The sequence below is a fragment of the Sus scrofa genome, chromosome 16 (assembly GCF_000003025.6).
Source record: "Sus scrofa isolate TJ Tabasco breed Duroc chromosome 16, Sscrofa11.1, whole genome shotgun sequence".
Lineage (NCBI taxonomy): Eukaryota > Metazoa > Chordata > Mammalia > Artiodactyla > Suidae > Sus > Sus scrofa.
The window spans coordinates 30,713,831-30,731,007 of NC_010458.4; positions in this window are offsets into that span (position 1 = coordinate 30,713,831).

The window sequence follows — 17,177 nt, forward strand, 5'->3', positions numbered from 1 at the left end:
GGTGAATGAATCTAAATTTTAAACATGAGTTTGAGAAGGTTAAAATACTTTCCTAAAATCAAAAGATTATTGACCTAGACCATAAAAACATTTTCAGAATCTCTCGAGTAGAATATATTGCAACACTTGAGAAATTCACTTCTCTTAATTAAAATACCCTTTGAGATAAACTCATACACCAGGAATAATTGACCCTTAAGTTACTTCATAACCATCCACCATAGTTCTTCCTGGTACAAAAAAGTATTACTTATCATTCAGTTGTAAAGTTAAACTAGAAAAAAACAATATATTGTTTAAAACTATTTACCTTCGATTGAAAGTATAAAGAACCATAACATTTATACTAGCAAAGGAAGAGTTATAAGAATAAAATTACTAAATTTCAGCAAACAATTTTTTTAAAGTGTTGGAGTTCCTGTTGTGGCTCAGCAGGTTAAGAACCTGATTAGTTTCCATGAGGATGTGGGTTTGAACCCTGGCCTCAACGAGTGGGTGAAGGATTCAGTGTCACTGCAAGGTGCAGCATAGGTCACAGATGCAGCTTGGATCTGGTACTGCTGTGGTGTGGGCCACAGCCTATGGCTCTGAATTGACCCTTAGCCTGGGGACTTCCATAGATTTCGGGTGCAGTCCTGCTTGTGGATGCACACTGTTACATTTGGAACAGATGAGCAATGGGGTCCTACTGTATAGCACAGGGAACTGTGTGTGATTGTGTCACTTTGCTGTACAACAGAGCTTGTGTTAACTATAGTTTAATTTAAAAAGTGTATATTAGTGTAATCACAAAAACAAACTGGAAAACAATGTAATATATAGGACAGACAAATAATTACCTATGTTATTATAATTTTTGGTGAAATGTTATTTAAAATTAATTTTTTGCCACACCCATGGCAAATGGAAGTTTCTGGGCCAGGGATTTAATCTGAGCTGCAGCTGCAACCTACACTACAGCTGTGGCAATGTTGGAGCCTTAATCCATTAAGCCAGGTCAGGGATTGAACCCCACACCTCAGCAGTGACCCTAGCTGCTTCAAAGACAATGCCAGATCCCTAACCCACTGCACCACATTGGCAAGTCCACAAATTAATTTTTTAGGGCAGAAGACTAAATAGACATTTCTCCAAAGAAGACATATGGATGGCCAATAGGCATATGAAAAAATGCTCAATTTCACTAATTATTAGAGAAATTCAAATCAAAACTACAATGAGGTACTACCTCACACCTGTCAGAATAGCCATCATTAACAAGACAACAAATAATAAATGCTGAAGAGGGTGTAGAGCAAAAGGTACCCTCCTCCACTGTTGGTGGGGATATAAATTGGTACAACCACTATGGAAAACAGTATGGAGGCACCTCAGGAAACTAACTATAGGGCTACCATATGTTTCAGCAATTCCACTTCTGGGCATATAACCAGACAAAACTCTCATTGAAAAATATACATGAACCCCTATGTTCACTGCAGCACTGTTCACAATAGTCATGATATGGTAACAACCTAAACGTCCATCAACAGATGAATGGATTAAGAAGATGTGGTACATATATACAATGGAATTTTACTCAGCCATAAAGAAAAGACAAACTAATGCCATTTGCAGCAACATAGAAGGAGTTAGAGACTCTCATACCAAGTGAAGTAAGCCAGAAAGGAAAGGACAAATACCATATGATATCACTTATTTGTGGAATCTAAAATATGGAACAGATGATCCTACCTAAAAATAACAAACAATCGAAAAACAGAAACAGAGCACGGCCAAGAGCAGACTTGGGGTTCCAGAGTAGAGGGAAAGGGGAGGGAGTAGGAGGAATGGGCATTTTGGGGGTTTCTGGGGGTGCAAATGTTTTATCTGGAGTGGATGGGTAATGGAATCCTACTGTACAGCATAGGGAAATGTGTGTGATTGGGTCACTTTGTTGCACAACAGAACTTGATGAAACATTGGAAATCAACTATAATAATAATAATAATAATAATAATAGGAAAAGAAATTAAAGATGTGTACCCCAATTTAAAAAACGGGCTAATAACATGAAAATAGATCTAATAAAAGAATGACCGATGTTCAAAATATACTTATTTAGACAACCATGAACATTTGCTTTCTATCAGAAATACCTTTTGTCAGGTTTTATATATAAGTACTAATTACCCAGTATTGCTGAAGACACATTAAAAATGATTACTTTTTTTCTCTGAAAGATATATAAACTGATAGAATTTACTTGAAGTAATTTGTTAACATGGGTTTTTAAAGTGAATTCATTAATTCAACATATATTTCTTGATTATCAGGCATTGTTTGTGGGAAATGGGGATAAAGAATGAACAAACAAATAGATATAATGTTTGTATACATTATATACAATAGTACCTTGGGATACTCTCTGATTCATGGAGGTTGGGGAATTCCCTCTTGGGGTAGGTACCATCTGAGCACAGAATTGAATGAAGGGAAGGAGTGAGGCACAGAGATATCTGGAAGAAGAGCATTGTAGGCAAAGGGAGCAGCAAAAACAAAGACTCTGAGTGTGTTTGGGACCAGGCAGCTCACATATCAAGTGTGCAGGACACGGTGGCAGGAGATGAGGTCAGGCAGGTGGCCAGGGCCCGATCTGGTAGGATCTTGTCCTAGGCTGTGGTAAAGACATCAACTTTTTCTGGGCATAATGAGAATCCACTGGGATGTTTCTATATGGGAGTAATGTAATGTGATTTATTTCTTACAGGTTGCTGTCTAGAAAATAGACTACAGAGGGATCAGGGCAAGGATGGATGCAGGGTTAGGGAGACTATTATCCAATAATATTTTAGGATTCAGAATCCGTTAGAATCTGCATTTTAAATGCACTGTCAGTTTTCTGGTTGATTTACTGGAGGTTTTTAAAAATAAGTTTTCTTCTGTTTTGATAGTTTTATTTTAATTAAAACCAGGTATATCCACTGTCCCTTTTGCTGCATCCTACCACATCTGGAATTGTGCTTTAGAGCACTCTGAGTTTTTTCATAAATGTTTTCTAGGAAAAAGTTGCTGGGAAAGCCTTTAGCCTATTGCCTGCTATAAGTGATAGCATTTCTCACCAGAATTTGGCAGATGAGGTAGACAAGGCCCAAGAGGTTAAGAGTCTCCTCAAAAGTGTGAAGAGTTACCAGAGGGATGATTGGTGACCACAGCTAAGCTCATCTCTCTCCACTAGCTCTTGGAAATCTTCCATTATGGATGGCACTAAATCCTGAGGATGATGGAGCATTTGGGTTTCTTAGTTTGAGAGAGGAGTCTGGAGTGTGTGTGGTGGGGGGCAGGATTGATGCGGAAGCCTACACAGGCTGCCACTAGCCGGGCTACCGGTTGGTATCACTTTCGTCATCCATCTGCTTCATCATGACCCCAGGAGCCTATCCTAAAAGAGGAATTAGCCAAGTTCCTGAGGTGAAAAAAAAAAAAAATTCTTACTTCCAGGAAAAAGAGCATCCAAAAGCTTTCTTGGATATCAAATCACTTTGCAAAATAATATTTTGATGACTTAAGTGTGAACAAATCAGAAACACATGTTTTCAGTTTCCTGGGGAATAATGATTGCTTTACAATTAACCAAAAGGTGCCAGGTGGAGTTTAGATTTTATTAAGTCTCAAACATTTGGCAAATAGTTCAAGATGTTGGACCCAGTGTGCATCTGGATTCATCCAGTCCTGATATAAATTAGATATCACAAACATGTGTTGAGTTGTGTGGCTTTGATCTCCTTTCAAAAGGGATTGGATTCTCGGGACCTAACTTGCTCTCACAAATGGAAGTTCAGTGTGTGCCTGGATTTTCCTTCTCTCCACTAATATTTTCCATTAACTTGTGGGAACATAGATGAACATTTGGAAAGCCAGTTTGGGAATGCGGCATGACCCAAGGAACTTCATCTTTAAAAATTCATAAGTAAAAATTTTAGTGATAATCACAAACCTGTTCAGGGGACCTTTTAAATTAATGGCTAACTTTTAGAAAATGTTCCCATTTGTGAAATTATGTATCAGATTTTGGTGAACATTCCAACATGGTTAAGATTCATGATCATAGAAAGTGATGAAGCATACACATGTATAAGAAAAATCCTTCTAATCTTCTTTACTGGGAAAAAAAAAAAAAAAACCCTCAATCTCTTAAAAGAAAACACCCCTTTGGACTTTAGCTCACACTGAAATACTGGTTATAAATAACACGAAACCAGCATGATTCTGACTAATGTTATTCAGTCTAAATTGATAATAGTTTACAGACACTGAGGGAGCTTTATTTAATAGAGCATAATTTATTATTGTATTTTTCCAACAATCTTAACTTTTTCATGCATAAGCACATGTATGTGTCTAAATCCCACCCCCAACCCCAGGCTCTAGTCACTGTAACTCTTCCCATTTGGTGGGAGGAGGTTATGCCATGGAAAGGAGTCACAGCTGTTGGAGCTGGAAGAGCCAAGCTCTGGCCACGAGACTGAGCTGCATTTCTTCTTCTATAGCATCAAAGAATCACCAGAAGTACTTTCTTCTCAATCTGTAATATTCACCCATTTTTCCTTTCTATCTCAGCTGAACCTAAAGGCTGTCTGCCTCAAAGGCCCCAATTCCCATCTTGTCCAGGAACTTTCAAAGCTGTTCTGCCTACTTTTATATATATCTATCTTGGTTTAAAATGATCGCTTTAAGTTCATTTTTCATATATTTTCCTTTAAGACAGAATTAAGTATAATAAAGAGGTAAAATATAAGGACAAAAAATATAAGCAAATTCAGAGACTGGTGGTAGACTTCAAAACAAATTGCTTAATAATCCTGGGATATTTTGAGGGTTTTTTTTTTTTTTTTCTGGATTTTTTAGGGCAATACCCATGGCATATGGAAGTTCCCAGGCTAGGGGCTGAATCAGAGCTTCAGCTGCAGGCCTACACCACAGCCACAGTAATGCCAGAAGCAAGCCACATCCACCTACACCATAGCTTGTGGCAACACTGGATCCTTAACCCACTGAGCAAGGCCAGGGATTGAATGCACATCTTCATGGATACTAGTTGGGTTCTTAACCCACTGAGTCACAATGGGAACTCCTAAACATTTTTAAAGTGAGAAAGTAAAAATATTCTGTGAACTGATTAGAAAGATGTTGGTGCAATTTCATCTGAGTGATTTTCCTTCTTTTTAATAGGTTTTCTTTGGTGAATACCTGGGAATGACTAGAATGGGAAGATATAAATATTTGAATTATCCTTATTTCTTTGCAAATTTATTCTGTATTAATTAATAATCTATTTTATGTGGTGCTGAAATATGGAACATATTCATTGCAAATCATTTACCAGTTTTGCGACCTTAAGCTTATTTTTTAACTTCTGTGTGCCCCAGTTTGCTCACTTAAAGTGGAAATAATAATACAATTATCTGATAAAGTTTACACATGAAAAACACTCAGAACTACCCCTAGCACATAGCAGGAGCTCAATGCTTATCATTATTATTGTTACTGTTATTATTTTTGAAGGATCTGCATTTGAGACTTGAGTCTATACAATAATCAGAGAACACCACAGACAATATTTGATTGCAGCGAAGTACTATGTTGGGTAAGTCAAAGCAGGCTTTATAATGGTAGAAGACCTAGAGGTGAAAGCTCACTGATGCAGCCTAATAGATTGGTGGTAGCCAAAAGATACTAGATCCAAATGTTTTTTTAAAATCTATAACAAGATTTATATTTTGAAAACATAACTGAAGACTGGATTGTAGAGGGACAAGACTGAATGCTGAGAAACAAGCTGGGAGGCTATTGTAGTAACACAACTGAGAGTTTGTATTTCAACTAGAGTAGTGGTAATGGGCTTAGAAAAAATAGACACATTGAAGATACAAATTAGAAGTAGAACCTTCAGTATTTGCTGATGGTTTGCCTTTGCCTTTGCCTGTAAAGGTAAAGAAATTTGGGTGAAAAAATTTGAAGAATTAAGCAGGAGTCTCCCCTTCCTCTTTAAATGTTTTGTTTGTTTTAGCAACAGAATACTTGATGATACATTTTCTGAGATAAGAAAGGTTGGGAGAGAAATGAATTTTGGATCCAAGAGGTAAAGGTCCCAAGGAAGTATGATGCCAGGGCCCCGGACTAGAGATGTTTAATTGGAGGTCCTGAGTTTATAAAGGGCTTTAATGGCACAGCATGGAGAAGATCATATGGAGACAGGGTCAGGCAGAGATGAGTAAAGATATCCAGGACCCCCAACTTTGCAAGATTGGGATAAAGAGGAAAAGCCCTAGCATGGAAAGCTGAAAATGAGTGACTTTGGGGAAAAAATCAAGATGAGGTGGATTAAGAGGGGACTTTCTGCATCCACCCCCCAAAAACAACAAAAAAGTTACTCTCTGAAGGGCACATTAAGTCATGTCTCTCTTCTTGCATTATTCAATATTGACTAGACAAAGCTCTCTTTTCCATAATTATACCCATTAACATGAACTAGGGACAGCAGCTCTTCTCAGTGGGCATCAGCAAAGCAAAGAAGAGGTTGTTTCGGATATTGGCTCCCCATGAAGTGCTGCCCACAAGGATGAGGTTAAGATAGGAGCCAGAGATCTTCAGATACAGGGCCCTTCCCCTTAGGTGTTGTGGATGGAAACCAGTCTTTGTTACCACTGGGACTTATTCCTCTACTAAAAGTGAGCTGGAATAGCTGAAATAGCTGGAAATGCAGCCCGGAAGAACCTTTCAAGTTCCTATTTAGTCTCTTCCAGCTGATGATTTATTTAAGGCAGGGCCAATCAACAAACTTCCCAAAACTACCCAGTGGCATACCAGCTCTTTTTCCGATATTTAGTCTATATTGTGACACAGAAATCATCAAAATTACAAATATAAATACTTTATGCCTCCAGTCTATCGCTTAGCTTTCAGGGCAGAGTACTTGCTTTATTCATTTCTGTAGTCCCAAAACATAGCCAGCACCTGGCAGAGAGTGAGAACTGACATCAGCATTTCTTGAATCAGTGAATAGATAAATGCCCAATGCAAAATGCTAAGGAAGTAGAAATAAAAATGATAGAAAAAAAACCTTAGCTTATATTGTAAAAAATTCTTACATCATCTTGTATCTATGTCCTATACAAAGTATTGATATGTTTACTATACTGTTATAATTCCAAGGCCTCTTCCTAGGCATCAGCAGTTGTACAAAGCTATACATTTTCCATCAGACATTTTTTTTTTTCCACTCAAGGAAGCTATTTTTGCTAAAGCAACAAAGCCACTGAAAAGAACCAAGCCAAAACTCTATATACCAACGGTGATGATAAGTCTGAGCTGTGACATGGTAAATGCTGTATCTTATTTTACAAAAAAAAAAAAAAAAAATCCAAATTGATATTTAATAGTCTGCCAGTTGTGCCAGGAGCACATAGAATGCAGAAGAAACACTTGTAGATTGCAAAGTGATATTTAAAGAAAAATGCAGACCCAATAAGCATTTCCATGTTTTGTATATTTGCTTTTCAAGAAAAGATGTTGAATAGGCCATTTGATATGTTAGCTGAATGCTGCTGTTTAGATATTTGTTGGGTCTGCCATTGAATTTTTCATTAAAAATATGTGGTTAACAGCAGCCAACCTGATTTGCATGTGTGTGTTTCTGATTTGTTCACCGCTATGCCTCTGTCTCCTACATCTTAATCACACCCAGGTGCCCGCCCCATTACATTACCAGAAGGGAAGTGATGGACATCCTTTGACTCTCTTCATGACCCCCTGATAATCCTGTTTCACACACAGGCTCCCTGCTGTATGAAACACAAAAGCTGCCACTGTAGTTCTTTACTTCCAGTCGATATTCTGACAGACTTGATCTAGCAAATTAGTATGCTGTGGTAGGGGCATGACAAAAGACCCTTTTGACACACTCTGAATCAATACCAAGGCCGACAGAGAGCCATTTCACTGTAGTTCTGTTATTTTTCCCCTTTTGATGACCCTTTGCTTTTTTTTTTTTTTTTTTTTTTTTACCAGCTTATATGACCTTGTCAGATTTAAAAACATAATGTTGGAAAAAGTCATCCTTGCACACACATGTGCATGGGTGTATGTGCACACACACACGGGTACATACACAAAGGCCATCTCTAGAGTGGCAAAATGCTGAACAAAATTAAAAAACGAGATATGTAGTTGGTGGGGAAATACAAAGGTCTCTCAAAAAATGATCCTTCTTTCTACTAAAAAAAGGAAAAATTTGGAAAATAATCAGACATCTCGAAGAGTTATATCTATTAATAAATATAGTTTAATTAAGCCAGACCAGTTTATATCAGGTTATACCTGGATATTACCAATTTTCCAATTCTGAACTAATTCCATGGGTATTTTGTATTTCAGATTTTATTTTATCTTGGCATAATTATATATATTATAAATATCAATTCACCTAAATGATGTGTCTTTTTTCACTCTTTATCCAGCAAAGGAGAAACCCATGCTTAAAATGAACTGTGTTGAAACTGTATCCGCTATCTCCTTTTATTGTTTGCAACCACAGAACACAAGAAAATACTTGAAAATGTACTTGAAACTGTTTCTCAGAGCTCAGTTTGTAAATGAATGATGTGAAGATTAGACTAAAGATAAGTTAGGTCTAAAAATAGAGGTTCCTGGGCTTAGAAAACACTTTAACTGCACACACACACAAAAAAACACACAATCAACCTCTCTTCTAAAAAAGGTACACAGTGGGTTGATTTCTAGTGTTTTCCAGGGAGTATGTACACCACCCATGTGGCACTTCATCACCTTCCAGCACAGAAACCTTGCTCTCTCATATGAAACAACTCCACAGACTCAATTCAGACCTAAGATTACTTCAGTTAATCCTTTTTAGAAACATGTGCAAAATTATCCAATCTAATTTCAAATCTTCATTCATTTTGTTCTTCAATGAAACATTACTAGGATCTCAAATAGTCTCCAGAGTCACCCCAGCCTGGGAACAGGTTGTGTTCTTTTGATTTATCAGTGCTAACATCAGGGTACACTGATTTGTGGGCCTCTATATGTGTACAGGACACAGAGTTAGATGATACAAGATAAATCAAAATTGTAATGGCAATAATTGTATAAATCCCTTTGTGAATTCTACAACAGCAGGGCAATACAATTCTGAAATATATGGTAGTCTCATTCTTTTAAAAAAACCTATTGTTTAATATCATTTCTTTTATATCATCTAAGCTATACAGACTTTGGGGAAGATAAAAATATAGATAAAAATGATATATTTATGTTTATTTCACTTTAGATAATTAAGAGACAGAATGGACAAAGATTTTTTAAAAATCATTTTCTTAGGAAGCTGTGTCTGCAACACAAGCATTTTGAATTTTCTGAATTTTTTTTTTTTTTGTTTCAGGAATATACACAGTTTTTACAGAGGATTAATTAGGAGCAACATGTTTTTTGGATGTATTTTCCTTCCTGTCCAAACAAATCACACAAAGCTAGTAGTCTTTCTAGAATTTGACTTACCCACTCCAATATATATGTACACACACACACAGTGACTACAAAGAGACTGGAACTGCTCTACCATTAGTTGAAATGAGATTCTCTTCCAGACGGAGCAAAACTTTAACTTTAGATCTGGAGTCCAACGATCTAAAGGAGGACGGTTAGACAACACAGAGGGGTAAAGAAATGCCAAAGATATTCATTTGTGATCCAGAGAGAGAATCTCCATCATAATGAACAAAGATCTCTATAGTTTTGTTACTGGTTTGTTTGTCCCCCAACCCCCTCCCAACTCTGCACTTGAGAGTTTTTAATTTATTTTTATTTTTATTTTTTTAATTTTATGGCCACATCTGCAGCATATGGAAGTTCCCAGGCCAGGGACTGAATCCAAACCACAGCTGTGACCTACACCACATCTGCGGCAATGCTGGATCCTTAACCCATTGCCCCGGGCAGTTGAAAATTTTTTCTCCTGCAGTTTTCATCTTTCAGATTCACACTTCACCCAGTGAGGACTTCAGGTAACTGAGTTTAGATAGGATTTGAGTTCACAGGAAAGGAGTTATTTTGGGCAGGAGGAGGTCATGTGTCTAGAGGTCCTAGTTTGTCCCACACAACTTGTTGGGCTATACAACTCAGGATGGAACAAAACCCAGTGACTTCCATGTGGTGGCTTGATATCTTTAGAGAAGATCATCCCTCTGCTTTGTAAAAATAGATTTTAAGCTACTTTTATGTCTCTTTTCCATCTGCACAGATCTTTTGTCCATGGGTTTTCGAAGTATTTCTCCTTATTTAAGAGAAAAGTTCTAAGTTCAAATTCCTGAGTCAGATATTCTCCAAACTGAAGAAAACATCCATATAAAACCTAAGTATTATATGCACTTTTTTTTTTAGAGCCACACTTGTGGCATATGGAGGTTCCCAGGCTAGGGGTCCAATTGGAGCTGCAGGTGCCGGCCTACACCACGGCCATAGCAATGCCAGATCCGAACCTCATCTGTGACCTACACCACAGTTCATGGCAACGCCAGATCCTTAACCACTGAGGGATACCAGGGATCAAACCCGCATCCTCATGGATACTAGTCAGGTTTGTTAACTCCTGATCCATGAAGGGAACTCCTGAACATTATTTTCTTAAAAATAAATCATTATAATCTGCCATGAGATTTTTAAGAATAAATGTGTTAAATATGGGAAATATTTCTTTCTTCACAACATTAATGTGAATACCAAAGTTCTTATACAACTAATTCCCAATTACTTAGTAACCTTTAATCCAAATTTTATCTTTCTAGAAAAAAATCTCCTTTTACTTTTTGAAATATTGTCTGACTCCTGAGGACATCATTTCCTCCAAGGTTTTTACCAGTGCTGAACAAGTGAAGGCAGAGAAAAACATCACTCAAGGTAGTCGTCTGCATAGCTTTAAAAACAATCTTCTTTTATTCTAGAGTTTTCAATACAATTAAAACATTGAAACATTAAGGTGGATGACCACCTCATTTACAAAAAGACTACATGAGACTTAAATGGCACAAATAAGATTTGTCAGAGATTTTTGAGCTCATGCTCCAGTTATTACTATGAAATAACATAATTTCCAGGAATGAAAAACAGTCCATAAGAAGAAATTACCATTGGTGGGGGAAAGAAAGCCAAACAAAAGAGAAATAGGAAAAAAAAAAAGTGATAGAAAATGCACGCTTACAAGGTTTATAACCTATTTGCTAATGATTCATGCATGATGGATTTATATTTATTCTTCTTGACCTGGGATTTTGGATCTTTTCCCTTCAAAATACCCTTAATGAGCAGAGTAATTATGAGTGGAGAAAAAAGCCGCTCAAATGAGGAGTTCTCATTGTGGCTCATTGGTCATGAACCTGACTAGTATTCATGAGGACGTGGGTTTGATCTCTCGCCTTGCTCAGTGGGTTAAGATCTGGCCGTGCTGTGAGCTGTGGGTTGCAGACCCGGCTCAGATCCAGCATTGCTGTGGCTGTGGTGTAGGCCAGCAGCTGTAGCTCCAATTGGCCCCCTAGCCTGGGAACCTCCATATGCTGCAGGTTCAGCCCTAAAAACCACACACATACACACACACAGAGAGCCACTAAAATGACTATTCATGGTTTTGAGATTAGGGTCATATAGCAAAAGAATATGTTCAATGTTATCTCCAAATTCATTATTACCCTGACTACAGCTTCAGTGAATCCTTCAGAAATAATAAAGGCAAAACCACAGAAATACTTCTGGAGATATTTCTACTCTCTAAATTAGGCAAGTCTGGATTAGCCGGAGTAACATTAACTGGAGTAAAGTTCCATTGATCAAACTCCCTCCCCTAAGAGGAAAACAAGAAAGACAGGTAACTATTTCCATGAGCCAGGTGAGGGAAAGCTAGTGGAGGGACATGTCTGTCACCATCATGAAGTGGTGGAGGTATATTGTGGGTTAGCCCAGCCAGGGATATGCTTAGGACTGGTTGTGGGCTACGGGGCAGGCAGACAAGTCATAGCACTTAGTGTTCTTGGCTGGGAATACATCATGGCACTTCTTTCTAAGTGTGACAGCAATGTGTCTTGCCATACATAGTGGAGCTATGAAGAAGAGCTGGTACCTTGGAAATAAAGGGAAGGGGGTGTTCTCCTGGAGAGAGATGTCCTAAGGAAACTAGGTTCATTCTCCTCCTGGCTCCTAGTGCTTCTGGGAGGGAGTTCTTCAGAGTCTATGAAGAGGCTAGAGACAATTTCTGGATAAAACCAAGCATAATGAGCCCTACTAAAATTTCTCCTTAGGAAGATGGCAGGCAATTTTGATGTATATATGTAGTCTTTTTAGGGCCACACCTGTGGCATATGAAAGTTCCCAGACTAGGGGCTGAATCAGAGCTACAGCTGCTGGCCTACATCACAGCCACAGCAATGCCAGATCTGAGGGGCATCTGTGACCTACACCATAGCTAACAGCAATGCCATATCCTTAACCCACTGAATGAGGCCAGGGATTGAACCCATATCCTCATGGATACTAGTTGGGTTCCTAACCCGATGAGCCCCAGTGGGAACATCTGATCAATACGTTTTAACTGTGAAGAGGAGGGGCAAAATCAGAAGCATTTGGGATCAACCCCTTCATTCCACACAGACAGATGCAGGTGTGGAGCACATTGTCCTGAGTTACCTAGTCTAGCCTAAGGACAGTCCTTTTCTGATGAGCCCCAGACTCTGGTGCCGGCCTGGCCCACGCCTTCATCTTGCTTCATGACATTTGAGAGAGGAAGGGGAGAAGGGGAAAGAGGTAGAAAGTATTGACTGAACAGAGGTTTGAATTATTTTGGTAGGTTTATACATGTTCTACCTCCCTATTGATTACTATAAAAATGGTAATCATATGACTGCATCAGAAAGTACTGAGTAAATTTTTTCAACACATATTTTCCATCCTTAAGCAGCTCACTGATAAATATGTGACTAAGTTAAGAATAATATCTATTTTAGAATCTGGAATTCATCACGTAGAAAAAATACTTCTTCCTCAGATCAACAGCCCTATCCTTTGCAACTGCATTCTTTAAAGTCACAAGTCTAAAGATAGTTTGCAAGTTTTCTTGAACACAACAGGAATTATAGAGCACTATTGTCATATAAAAAGCACTCATTGAGATTCATTGGTGTATATTTGTGAGGTCAACTAATCCTAACAGTGTCGTGGAAGAACCTGAAAGTACAAAATTTAATTGACTGAGTTTTCACAATTATAAGAAGGAGGCTTTGCTGAGAAAGGTGAGTGTGGAAAACCCAACTAAAAATTACATATTTAAAGATGTGGCTTCACCATTATCTGCCACCATTTGCTTTCCTTTCACCTTATCATCTAGTTCCTGTCCCCTTTGCTTCCTCTTGTTCCTGTTCTTCTTTGGATTCCACATTCTTTCAATTCTAAGGATAACTTCAATTCAAGTGCCTTGTACAACCATGTTTCTAAAAATTCAGACTCAGATTCATTACACTTCTAGCTGAATCCATCATCCAAAGCCAGGAACAAACCATTCCCTTTGCTGGACTCCAAAATATCTGAGTTGTCATCAACTCTTCTCTCTTCCTTACTTTCCTGTCTATTCAGTGAGCACATGCTACTCACACTACCTCTTCTGTATCCTTTATTTCCATTTCTGCATCACTGTCCTACCAACTCTGCTCTTGTTCATATTCTCCTCACCAGTAGCTATGAGTATTTCAATGGTCTCTCTGTCTTCCACACAGACACCAGGACTATTTTACTAATATTATCTAATCTTATTAGTTTCCTCCTTAAATAAAACTTCAATGACTAACCATGTGACAAAGAATGAAGCTTTCGTAGCTCTTTGTCATTTAACTTCACTCTATTTATTATCCATCTATTTATTATCACATACTTATGTAATGCCCACCTCTAGCTCCAGTCTCCTCAGGCATAGCTCCAATAGTTGCTTCCTGTTTTTGAAAGACTCCACCCTCTTGCTTACAATTTTTATAAACATATAACGAACTGTCAATGGCCAGCCCATTTTCAAAGTTCAGTTCATATATTAACTCTTTTCTGAAAACTTTAAAGATACCACATATAGAATTATTTTCTTTTCTTATACAACACTCTGCCTTGTGTTGTACAATTAATGATAAATGTATCTCTCTTCCTAAGTCACTCCTTATTTTGCATTACATAGTGTAGTCATCAAAAATATTTGCTCAACTGTACTGTTCTCTTGTAGGCATGTCTGAGAAAGAAGAAAAACATGAGTGAAACATCTTAGTAAACAAGTTGTGTCCTCTATTTGTCATAATTCTCTCCCAAAGTCATTTCCATAACTCAACCTCTTCCTCCTGAGTCCAATTGCACTCTTTCAGTTTTTATGTCTTCCTTTTTCTTTTCTTGCCAATCACACTTAATTTCGCCAACTGTGTAGGTCAATATATCCTAGCCTCAGCTGATTCCTTGCCCCTAAATGTTTCTGGCTTCTTGCTTTTCTTTGATTTGTAAGAAAACATGTGCTGAAGGAAAATACACCCACACTAGTTACTTGGTTTGGCTATTTTTAATTGAAGTGTAATTGACATGTAACAGCATATTCAGGTATAAACATAATGATTTAGTACTTATATATATTGCAAAATGATCACCACAATAAATCTAATTAACATCCATCCCCATACATAGTTAAATTTTTTTTTTTTTTTTACTTGTGATGAGAAAGAACTTTCATGATCTACTCTCTTAGTAACTTGGCAATTGCTTTTTGTTGTGTTTCTTTAAGTTCCTAGATACCACCTCCACAAAGACTTAATCTTTCTTGGATTCTACCTATAGAAGTCAAGGTGTGGTAGGATATTCTGTAGTAATTTGATGACAGGCACCAGAAGCCAGCACTTTAGCTTTTAGGGAACTTTGCTCCTGACCAAATAGGATTAAGGCTGTTTAAAAGTGTAATTCATTTGGATTTCCTTTTTTCTTTCAGACACGTGCCTATAGTGCTTATTTTGTCTAGGTGAAAAACATACGACCTACTGCAGGAAAAAAAAAATTCACTTTGTTTATGTCTGGTGCAATTTTTTTATTTTAAAGGGCTAGAATTCTCCATGAGAAACTGTTTCCAGAAACTAAACATAATGAACAACCTGAGTGCAGAACCACAACACCCTAGTCTCTAGTCCATGAAACCTTATACCATCCAAAGCTCATGGAAATGTGCTACTTTACTACTCCATGGGTCTAAGCTAAATGGAACTCCACAGCTTTTGCCAGGACGCTGCACAGCAGACAGCAGGTTCAAATGCAATGACCACCAGGGAAACAGTAAGCCTGACTCAGCAAGATGAACTGGCCACATGAATATTTGATTGCTCATTTTTCTTCTTTTCCTTGGGCCACTTTCCTGATCTAGATAAATATTCATTCTACCTCTCAACTATTTCTCCTCCCTGTGCTATTTTTCAAGCTTTGTCTCTCATTTTTGGAAATAAAATTTCACTCCAAGAATTTTTTTTCCTCCTGTATTTATTTGACTTTAAAATATCACTGTTGTTTTCTCTGAATAAAGAGCTGGTATAAAGTATATAGAAAATACCCTTGGTTGTCTCCAGACTACCTTCTACTCTTCTTCCTTCTTAAGAAAAATTCTGATTTTTTTTTCTCAAGTTCTTACTCCTTTCCTACAAAGTTCAGAGGAGAAATATGACTCTACCCTCCTGTTCCCCCCCGCCCCCCAGAGCAGAGGCAGGTCTAAAGGCTTTCTGGGTTATCCTATTCTGCGGACACTGGCTGAGAAATGAGAATGAAAGCACATTTTGGTGAGATGGAGGGAGATTCTGCAGAGGAGCCTGTAGGAAGCTTTCTGGCTTCAGGAAAACAAAGCCAGAGGATGTCTTCTTCCTCAGGACATTTTCAAAGTATATGATATCCCTGTCTCATTGCTCTTGATATCTGCCTAATGATAAAAACAAAGCCACAGATGGCGGAGAGCAGACATGAAAAAGATCCGCTCTTGTGTGATGTCCTCGAGCTGCTGGATCAACCATCAGGCCAACCTCTGAATCTACTGTTCACCTGAGACAATGCATTTTCCTGTTGCTCTATCTATTTTAGTCAGTTTATGCCTTACAGTTGAAAATATCCTAACTGAGGCAAAAGTGCCCAAAATTCAATCCCTAAAGAAATACAAAATTCAATCCCTAAAGAAATACCCGGTGCCCAGCTCAATGCCCAATGTCTATGAAGAAAGAGCTCTTGAAAACTTTAAGGTTTAAAACCCTCTTCTTTAGCATGAAAATCCAATTCCTCTGTGGCGAAGCAGGTTAAGGATTCCATGTTGTCACGGCTGCGACTGGGGTTGTTGCTGTGATGAGGGTTTGGTGCCTGGCCTGGGAAATTCTGCATGCTGAGGGTATGGCCAAAAAGCAGAAAAGTCCAGCCTGCTACCCTTTCTCCCAATATCTAGTAATCTGGCAGGCACTATGAAGAACTAACTTTACCATAGGGGAAATCATGAGGGGATGGATAAATTGGGAGGATGGGTGTAACAATCTCATACTACAGTGCATGAAATAGATAATTAACAAGGACCTACTATATAGCACAGGGAAATCTATCCAATATTCTATAATAACCTACATGAGAAAAAAGAATGGACATATGCATATGTGTATCTGAAACTAATGCAACATTATCAGTCAACTGTACTCCAATAAAATATTTTTAAAAAGAACTAACATTTTAGCAGGGAAAGCTGGTAGAAAGCAAAGCCTTTCAACTTTGAGATAGATATAAAAGAGCAGATGGAGAGATGGGCAGAATTGCAAGACCAGCAATACATGCTTCTGTTTTACCTGCAGGCAAACTTGGCAGCTACCATGTGCTTACATGCTTCTTCATGTAAGACTATAAATGAGCATTTCTTATCCCAATGGACAAACATTGTCTTTTCTTTTTTCAGTAACACAGTTATTCAATGAATCTTTGCTGAGGGCACAAGATATCATTATAGCCCTGGTGGGAGAGAGGTTTGTCTGACATTGCTCTGCAAACACTGAGTCTACAGTGTGAGGCAGAAGGGAAGAGAGCACCCTGCATTCAGGATGGGCAGGATC